The sequence below is a fragment of the Carassius carassius genome, chromosome 20, assembly GCF_963082965.1.
Source record: "Carassius carassius chromosome 20, fCarCar2.1, whole genome shotgun sequence".
Lineage (NCBI taxonomy): Eukaryota > Metazoa > Chordata > Actinopteri > Cypriniformes > Cyprinidae > Carassius > Carassius carassius.
This window is the reverse complement of record NC_081774.1, coordinates 32,309,729-32,319,728: the sequence shown is the minus strand read 5'-3', so window position 1 is coordinate 32,319,728 and position 10,000 is coordinate 32,309,729.

Below are 10,000 nucleotides of genomic sequence, written 5' to 3'. Positions count from 1 at the left end.
GAATCATTTTATATGACGAGAATACATTGATCCGTAAAGATTGACCAGTAAACTACTCTTCATGTTTTGTCTGTTCTACATTGGGAATATTCTTCACTGTGTGTATTCTAGCACTTGAAAAACATCTCTTAATGTCTTTTTATTAATCATCTGATGTTGTCAGTGGCTGTAAAATGTAGACGATTTTTAAAATGTATTTATTGCAATGAATTTAATGCACATAATTTTAGTTTGCCTATATGTATATATATGCATATATATATATATATATTCTTTTTATTTAGTTTATGTATTTTCAGGTGTTTTATGGCACTAAATTGTATTTATGCAGTAGTCATAATACATTTAATATTTGTTAAATATTGCTGACTTAAACAGTCATCAAACTTAAGTTTGATCTCTTTTCAAGAAGACTGTTGGCAGATCATTGCTGAAAAAAATAAAAAGTGAATCTAAAAAAAGTTTTTTTTTTATCATTAAGAAAAATGCACCAAAAGTTTATTTTATTATTATTATGAAAATGCACAAAATAATATTCAATTTTTTATATGAAATACATATTTTCCAAAAAATATTTTACTCTAAAACTGTTAATAATTCAAAGCCATAAATCTAAACAAGTTGTTCTACGAATTTGAGGTTGATATCACAAAAAATGAGCTTTCAGATTAAGTTTTGCCGCAGTACCAAACTTTTCCACTAGTTGGTTTTCTTTTACTCTAAACAGTACAAGTTTGACTATTTGTTCATGGCCATTTAACCTTTTTATAACCACGTATATGATTTATTTATTTATTTACACTAAAAGTTTTGTACCATTTTGATGAGGTAAAATAACCAAACATTTTTGACTGAGGGTCAAAACTGATCTGACGTATATTTTCCAATCTCACAGTAATATGTGCAATGATTAATACAGTCTCTTTATGTCATAATTCAGATATACCAGTGTGTTCTCATAGTGTTTACATAGTGAAAACTCACTGTTCAATGATCATTTTCACAGCAGCACCACTGTTACAGCTCTAGATAGAAATGTGGCTTTTTGACAAGTGACTCATTCGGGACAGAACCCAAGGATAAAATCACTCTAAAGGTCATGACCTACTGATGAATGTATTGAATCATCATTATCGAAACAGAGAATGTTTTCTCTCAAATGAAGCTGCTCAGTTTATTGTCATAATGTGGCATAACTGCTACACACAGGATGCTCTGATCACTGACAAGAAACTGTGTAAATTCATTTTGATCTCCATTTGAAATAACTATTTCCACGTGTAACAGAAATTCAGCGATAGTATCTGTGTGTAAAATCTCATGAGATGAAATATGTAAAACACATTGAATCTTTAGTATTGAGTGTGGTATGTCACGCATTGAGTATGTTGCAATATTTATAGATTTCTGAGTCAGTTATAATGCAATTACCTGATGCAACCTTCATAAAATATATTTTAAAATATATTTTAAAATGCAAGAAAATATAACTTGCACTCAGACATTGGTAGTAAAAATCACAAATGAATTTGTATGTGAAACGATTAGTAACATTTAAATAAATGCGAAATTTTTTTTTTTTTTTTTAGATATTTATAACATTTGGAAAACATGAGGCAACTTGCCCCGACCTTATATTACCCTTGTCCATAACAGTGGGTTACAGGTTCAATGTATAATTTAATGTAAAGACTCTTCACTTGATATCCAACAGATATTACAAAAATATGTCAATATTTCTGTTTTAGTTTTGACGACAGAATGAGTAAATGTGTGTGAAATCAGCACACAATACCACTGTTAGAGAAAACAGGCATTTATGGACTTCGACTTTTGACTCAAAGCTTACTTTCTATAACATTTCTACAGTCAACTGAGGTCAACGCTTCTCTGAACAGAAAAGTTTTTCACTGCTCATCCCGAATGAACGCTTGCATACGAGCTGCTGCGTGTGACATCACAGTTACCCTTCAAACACACACAACTTCAGCTTTTGTTAGAAACACACGCCGCTGGCGCAGAAAGACTAAATCACTTCAGTCGAGGGGGTTGCGCAGTTCTTTTAAATCGTGCACATGTACAGTAAACTGTTGTGTCACAAAGGCAATAATACACCCTCACATGCTGAGCTGAAATTATATGAGTATGGTGCACACTGTCTCTGGGAAATGAAGCAGAATTCCCCTGGTTAATATAGACCAGCGCTGGTTCGGAGGTGAGACAGGGGACTGAGATCGTGTGTGTGTTATTGTGAGCGCAGTGGGTGTGGGGGCAGACTGTGTGTGTGTGTGTGTGTGTGTCGTCAGTGAACCTCCAGCCATTCTGACACTACCTGTGTGTAAAAACATGCTAAACAGAGACTCATGTCCCTAAATCCTCAAGTCCTAGACCACAGTGTTAAAGGAATAGTTCACACAGAAAATACATTGTTCTGAAAATGTGTTCATCAGAGATCAGGATGAGTTTGTTTCTTCATCAGGTTTGGAGAAATGTAGCACTGCATCGGTGTCTCATCAGTGGATGCTCTGCAGTGAATGGGTGCCGTCAGAATGAGAGTCTGATAAAAACATCAGAATAATCCACAGCACTCCAGTCCATCAGTGAACATCTGGAGAAGACAAAAGCTGAAACACATCCAGCATTAAGATGATTTTAACTCAAACACATCGAGTCTATAATCCATAATAACACTTCCTCCAGTGCATTTCTCCAAACCTGATGAAGAAACAAATTCATCCGGATCTCAGATGAACGGAGGGGGAGGATATTTACATTTTTGAGTGAACTATTTCATTTAAAGAGACTTGGTGGTATTTATTATCATTATTATTATTATTATTATTATTATTAAGTAGAACATTAACCTAGAAACAACATTGCAAACACCAAGAACTTAACAATACAAACAACCAAAATCCCCTTGTGTTATTTGACTTGTTCAGCATCTACTTCAGTGCATGACTTGATTTTACTTCTACACTGCGGAGCTGGAAAAGCAAACAATTTTAAAATAGACTTTTACGGAAACTTAGAAGAGAAGCAGGCCGAGCTCAGCTTTGATGACCTGTGAGTGAAGGCGTTCGGACTGATTTCCATCGGGTTTTGTTTCCCATTGAACTGGGGCCGCAAACTGTCCTGCTTCTTATTTTTGGAGGTAAAAATAGCAGGAGGCAGAAGTGTGGACAGGAACCTCCTGAAAGGAGTGTCACTTTCGCTGCGATCACGTCTCACCTGGGAAGCAGAAGTGCTACCTGAGGAGAACCAAGAGGGTCTGATTTTACTGATTTTACTTTACACATTAATTACCTTAAACATCCAACTTACAAGCTCTCAAATAACGTGATAACTATCAATATTTGACTCGGTTTTCATAAAATACCTTTGATTTTAACTTCAAATCCTCATTATATAAAGAGTTCCAATGAAAATGCCCCTAAAAGCCATCTTGGTCAAAAATGAGATAAATGCTCATGTACTTTCACTTCAAATCCCAGTCTCAAACCATTACTGACAGAGAAACCGATATATAGTAGTCAGAAAGAAATGCTATTTTTAAGAAAGAACGTCAGACTAAGAGGCTTTTCCATCTGAATTCAGTGGATACTGAATCTGACACACTCATAAATAAATAAAGGAATAAAAAGCTACTTGCAGCTACTTAGGTCTATGTAAGATGAAACGAGATTCTCAAAAACAAACAATAAAAGCAAGCAGATTTAGTTTTCTGACCAGTGATTTCTGTCTGATGGTGATATGCCGCCGGTCTCTGGACGAGTGTGAATCTGTGTTTTCTGCTGACCTCTTCTGGTCAAATGTTCAGAAGTGTTCAGGCTTATGTGATCATTTGTTTGACCTCTTTAGCAATGTTTTGACACAAAATACAGACTAAGCATTACATTACAATTGTATTAAATGAGTAATGTTGCACTTGAGCATCATTAATAATTAGTTTAGTGTTTTAAAGTACGGTGTATTACACAATACTGTTAGTTACTGTGACAGTATTTATAATACACAAGAGTCAGTTACTTCACTGATCACTTATTTGACATCTAGCAGCACAACGTGTTTGATTTGACACTTTATCTGCCACTCGAGTTACTGAAAACTGATTTTCAGATGTACAGAAATATTTCATTTCAACGCTAAACCACTAAAATAAATAAATGACAAAAAAGTGAATTAAACAGACTCTTTTTATATGACATGCCTTTAACTGCTGTGGATGAATATTTAAATTAAACATGTGATGCAGTGCATGATGTTGATATCTTCGTGGATATATCTTTAACTACACCACACCACCAAACCTGTCTCTAAACTTACCCATAAGTGATAAGAAAAACTTTAACATAAAGTGTGTCCGTGTTTTGCAATGCAACATGAACACAGTAAGTGCATTGTACCTACCAACTAGTTTTTTGCTATATAAGTATAACTTTAAATGTTTGATAAAACTATTCAGCTAATTACTATAAAGAGGGACCAATTAAGTTACCTTCATTTTGCAAATAAATCAAATATGTCTCCGTTTATTCCTGTGTGTGTGTGTGTGTGTGTGTGTGAGGCTGGCACTGCTCGAGCTGGGTGTGTGTGTGTGTGTGTGTGAGGCTGGCACTGCTCGAGCTGGGTGTGTGTGTGTGTGTGTGTGTGAGGCTGGCACTGCTCGAGCTGGGTGTGTGTGTGTGTGTGTGTGTGTGTGAGGCTGGCACTGCTCGAGCTGGGTGTGTGTGTGTGTGTGTGTGTGTGAGGCTGGCACTGCTCGAGCTGGGTGTGTGTGTGTGTGTGTGAGGCTGGCACTGCTCGAGCTGGGTGTGTGTGTGTGTGTGTGTGAGGCTGGCACTGCTCGAGCGGGGTGTGTGTGTGTGTGTGTGTGAGGCTGGCACTGCTCGAGCTGGGTGTGTGTGTGTGTGTGTGTGTGAGGCTGGCACTGCTCGAGCTGGGTGTGTGTGTGTGTGTGTGTGTGAGGCTGGCACTGCTCGAGCTGGGTGTGTGTGTGTGTGTGTGTGTGTGAGGCTGGCACTGCTCGAGCTGGGTGTGTGTGTGTGTGTGTGTGTGTGTGAGGCTGGCACTGCTCGAGCTGGGTGTGTGTGTGTGTGTGTGAGGCTGGCACTGCTCGAGCTGGGTGTGTGTGTGTGTGTGTGTGTGAGGCTGGCACTGCTCGAGTTGGGTGTGTGTGTGTGTGTGTGTGTGTGAGGCTGGCACTGCTCGAGCTGGGTGTGTGTGTGTGTGTGTGTGTGTGTGTGAGGCTGGCACTGCTCGAGCTGGGTGTGTGTGTGTGTGTGTGTGTGTGTGAGGCTGGCACTGCTCGAGCTGGGTGTGTGTGTGTGTGTGTGTGTGTGTGAGGCTGGCACTGCTCGAGCTGGGTGTGTGTGTGTGTGTGTGTGTGTGAGGCTGGCACTGCTCGAGCTGGGTGTGTGTGTGTGTGTGTGTGTGTGAGGCTGGCACTGCTCGAGCTGGGTGTGTGTGTGTGTGTGTGTGAGGCTGGCACTGCTCGAGCTGGGTGTGTGTGTGTGTGTGTGTGTGTGTGAGGCTGGCACTGCTCGAGCTGGGTGTGTGTGTGTGTGTGTGTGTGAGGCTGGCACTGCTCGAGCTGGGTGTGTGTGTGTGTGTGTGTGTGTGTGAGGCTGGCACTGCTCGAGCTGGGTGTGTGTGTGTGTGTGTGTGTGTGTGAGGCTGGCACTGCTCGAGCTGGGTGTGTGTGTGTGTGTGTGTGTGAGGCTGGCACTGCTTGAGCTGGGTGTGTGTGTGTGTGTGTGTGTGTGTGAGGCTGGCACTGCTCGAGCTGGGTGTGTGTGTGTGTGTGTGTGTGTGTGAGGCTGGCACTGCTCGAGCTGTGTGTGTGTGTGTGTGTGTGTGAGGCTGGCACTGCTCGAGCTGGGTGTGTGTGTGTGTGTGTGTGTGTGAGGCTGGCACTGCTCGAGCTGGGTGTGTGTGTGTGTGTGTGTGTGTGTGAGGCTGGCACTGCTCGAGCTGGGTGTGTGTGTGTGTGTGTGTGTGTGTGAGGCTGGCACTGCTCGAGCTGGGTGTGTGTGTGTGTGTGTGTGTGTGTGAGGCTGGCACTGCTCGAGCTGGGTGTGTGTGTGTGTGTGTGTGTGTGTGAGGCTGGCACTGCTCGAGCTGTGTGTGTGTGTGTGTGTGTGTGAGGCTGGCACTGCTCGAGCTGGGTGTGTGTGTGTGTGTGTGTGTGTGAGGCTGGCACTGCTCGAGCTGGGTGGTTTGTGTGTGATTTTCAGATGACAGCTCTATGGGTGGTCCCAGCGGCGTGAAAGCCCCCAGCAAATGAAGCAACATTGTACACTCTCTTCTGCTTTAAAAGCCGACAGCTGCTCGTGCGCCTCAGATGTTTAACTTTTAGGTTAAGTAAATCAAACACCGAGATCAAGGCGAATGAATACATCATCTATGAAAGTGGTGAGCCTCTGGACGAGGGGAACGAGATCAGATCAGATCAGTGAAGTCAAGTCAGCATCACATGAAGGAAAGAGCTCAGAGAGATAAAGCTCGGGGAAAGCCGATGGTGTGTGGCTCGGTGCATTCTGGGACGGAGGTGGCAGAGATCTGTCACTCACAGGGACTGGCACAGGTCCAGGACATTTTCAGTTTCAGGAACTCAAGGTACAACAATAAACAAGGTGATAAATGATGGGAGATAAAAGAGCATCCCGCCGTCTCTTTCTCTTCCTCTGCTGCTTTTAAGCCTCTCGCTCGCACACACACACACACACACACTCACACACACACACACACACACACACACACACACACACACACACACACACACACACACACACACACACACACACAGTTCTACTCTCATTTAACATTCATAATGTGTTGCATTTACAGAAATAAATAAAACGTTATTTCTTTATTATTATTTTTGTTTACTATTTATAGAATGTTATACTATATTATTGTTATACTATTTATGAGAAAATGCAGTGCTGTTCACTATCACTACATGACATTATTTGATAGAATGTTTAAAATCTCACAAAACTTGAATTCTGAAATGTCCGTTTAAAAATGAAAGAGCCTTGTTTCATAACATGGCCGCGAAACATTTTCCTGTGATAAAAGTTACATTACTAAAGAAAAAACTTGAGTGGCACATCAAATTTATGTTGTGGTTGTGGCCCTAACACAAATATATTACTGCGCCACAGAAATCAACCCAATAAAAATGCCAGTGAAAGCTATATCTGAGCCATAAAAAAACATTAATACATCATAAACCTTTCCATACACTCTTCATAACACAGCTCACATATAAATAGGGTTCTGTGGCAGGACAGGGATGTGTGATGCAAAAAAAGGTCTGAAACTCTTAAAAAATAAACACTTTCAGTATGTGAAATGAATTTTTTTTGTTTTGTTGTTGCATTATTTTATAAAAGGTTTTCCAGTTATTTTCAACCTCAACCTTTCATTCCGCAGCAGTAGAATATAAATCATAAATCAGAAAATATATGATTTTTTGCATTTTTTATTTTTTAAATGCATTTTTATTTTCTACAAATATTCAATATTTCACTGCAAAAAAACAAAAAAAATATATTTTACATGTATTTCCCACCTCTATAATGCTTTTTGGGAAATAATAAAACAGACGAAAGTACTCTGTTTGTCTAAATTTGTGGAAAAAGTGAAATCTTTAAAAATCCCATGATGTTAAGGATCGAGACGTTGTCTCTGTTCAATGACGTCTGAAATGCTCTTTCACATTTTCCAACTGTTTTAATAGGACTGAGAATTTACACACCAGTCCACCCTCTACACACACACACACACACACACACACGAGCGCAGAGGTCTGCTCTTCATCAGTGTAGGCCAGCACCAGCTGGAAGCTCTCTCACTGTCTATAATCCATTATCGGAGCAAATGGATGTACTCCCAAAGAGATCCTTCAGAGCTAAACATGGACAAAAGACTCGAGCAACAGTGACTCAGCAGCACAGAAACAACCCTCACATTGTTTCAGAGCCCAACGCACGGCGGTCAGGAGGCTTCGAGATCACATTTAGCAGCAAATGAAGATTTTACAGACTGGACAAGTTGAGAGATCTTTTGGTGAAGGTCCTACAAACATCAAATCACTCTCTGTATGTCTGTGAAGGTTTGTGCTGGACCTCCCCGAAGAGAATCAGGAGATATCATCTGTTTCAGTTCAGTTGAACTGAGTCCTACAATGAAGTTTCTGTTTATTAATTATAGGGTTAATTCAGGTGAATTCACTTTTAGTTGACTGAAAAAAAGAGTTCAAATTAGCCGGAATTAACCCTGTGTTTACCAGCAGTGCAAAGACAGATGTTTCAATTCACGGAAAGTTACTAAAATTGGTCAAAAACACAGGCGTCGCCATGCATTGTAGCAAATAACTGAAATCAGCTAATTCAAGAAGGAACGGTGCTGTTTACATTTTGTCATTCATTTATTATTTATTTAAATTTGTTTAATTTTCCAAACAAATGTACATCTCTCATTAGCGCTACTCTTTATAATTACAGCGTAGGAATTATCCTAAAGCCATATAAGTGTGTCTTTATTATTTTATATTTTACCGAGTGACTCTGTTCCTCTTCAGACTCTTTAATAAACTTGTAGCCTCTTGTCGACACCTCAGAGAAAGAAAACACGGGATCAGCGCCCGGCGTGACCTTAGCTTGTCCTCTGGTGACCTCTGGTGACCTCTGGTGACCTCTGTGTTTGTCAGTCTGTCTGCTGAGCCGATCCGAGTGTTTCTGACAGACCGAGACCGTTTCCTGCAGTTACACAGCAGATTTATGACCTCCGGGCCGCCGTGTCACGCCACAGTCATGGCTTTTCTCTTTCTCCTTCCCTGCATTCGTTCAGACCATAACCTTCATTTTATTATAGATTCAGCATTTGATATCGTGCATTCATTTATGCTTCGAAAACTGGCAGCTTGTAGCTACTGCATTGAAAAGAAGAAACAGCTAATGGCAATAATAATAATAATAATAATACTATATTTATTTTTAAATAATGAATTAAATATTTAATATTAAATAGGGTTAAGTTTAGGGTAAATTAGGACACTTTTACCCAATTACGTTTTTCTTTTAGCTGCTTGCACACAAAACTATGCCTCTTTTTTTTTTTTTTACTTTACATTAAAATCCAAGAATAACACACAAATAATGCAAAATGCCCAATCTTTTGCAAAACCAAGTGCTTCATTCAAAATATGACAAACACATCTCAAATGCAAACACCTTTGCCATAATATTAATTCCTGTTTGATTTGTGTGTCAAGCATGGAGAACTGGGTGCTGTGTTTTGCAAAGAATGAAATTGAAAACTGAGTCAAAGGCTGATTTGGTGTGTGCTTCTGATGAGGGTCAGCTTTCAGAAACTGTGACAAGGAAAGATACAAAAATATAAACAGACGAAACAACTAATAGCAATAATAATAATATATGATATCATACATGAATATGAAATGTAGCAGCCTAATACTTTAGGGGTAAATTAGGACACTTTTATCTTTGAGATCACAGAAGAGTCCCAGTGAGACTGACACTGATCTGGAGGCTCGTGTTGTGTGTGTGTGTGTGTGTTTGATCGCAGCACACACATGTGATCAGTCTCTGGATCATCCTGAGATCAGCACACATCGTGTTTATTTGAACGATGAAGACAATGAGTCTGTGTCCGCATCAGGAAACAATAACTGATGGACGATTGGAATAAAATGGTAAGAATGGCGCTTGTAAGCTACTGATTGGGCTGTCTGCATAAACAGATGAGGAGATAGAGAAATTATTTGGACTGGGCCTACCTGGTAGAGGCGTGTGTGTGTGTGTGTGTGTGTGTGTGTTATGTCGTGAATCTGTGAGAACTGGGCAGAGGATGCGTTCTCTCAAAACACTGCTGTTTCTGGAGACGAGCCCGAGAAACTCTGCTTAGCTCACACACTCTCTTGTGCTCATGCCCGAGATTTACATTATTACATCACAGCGTCTAGAACACA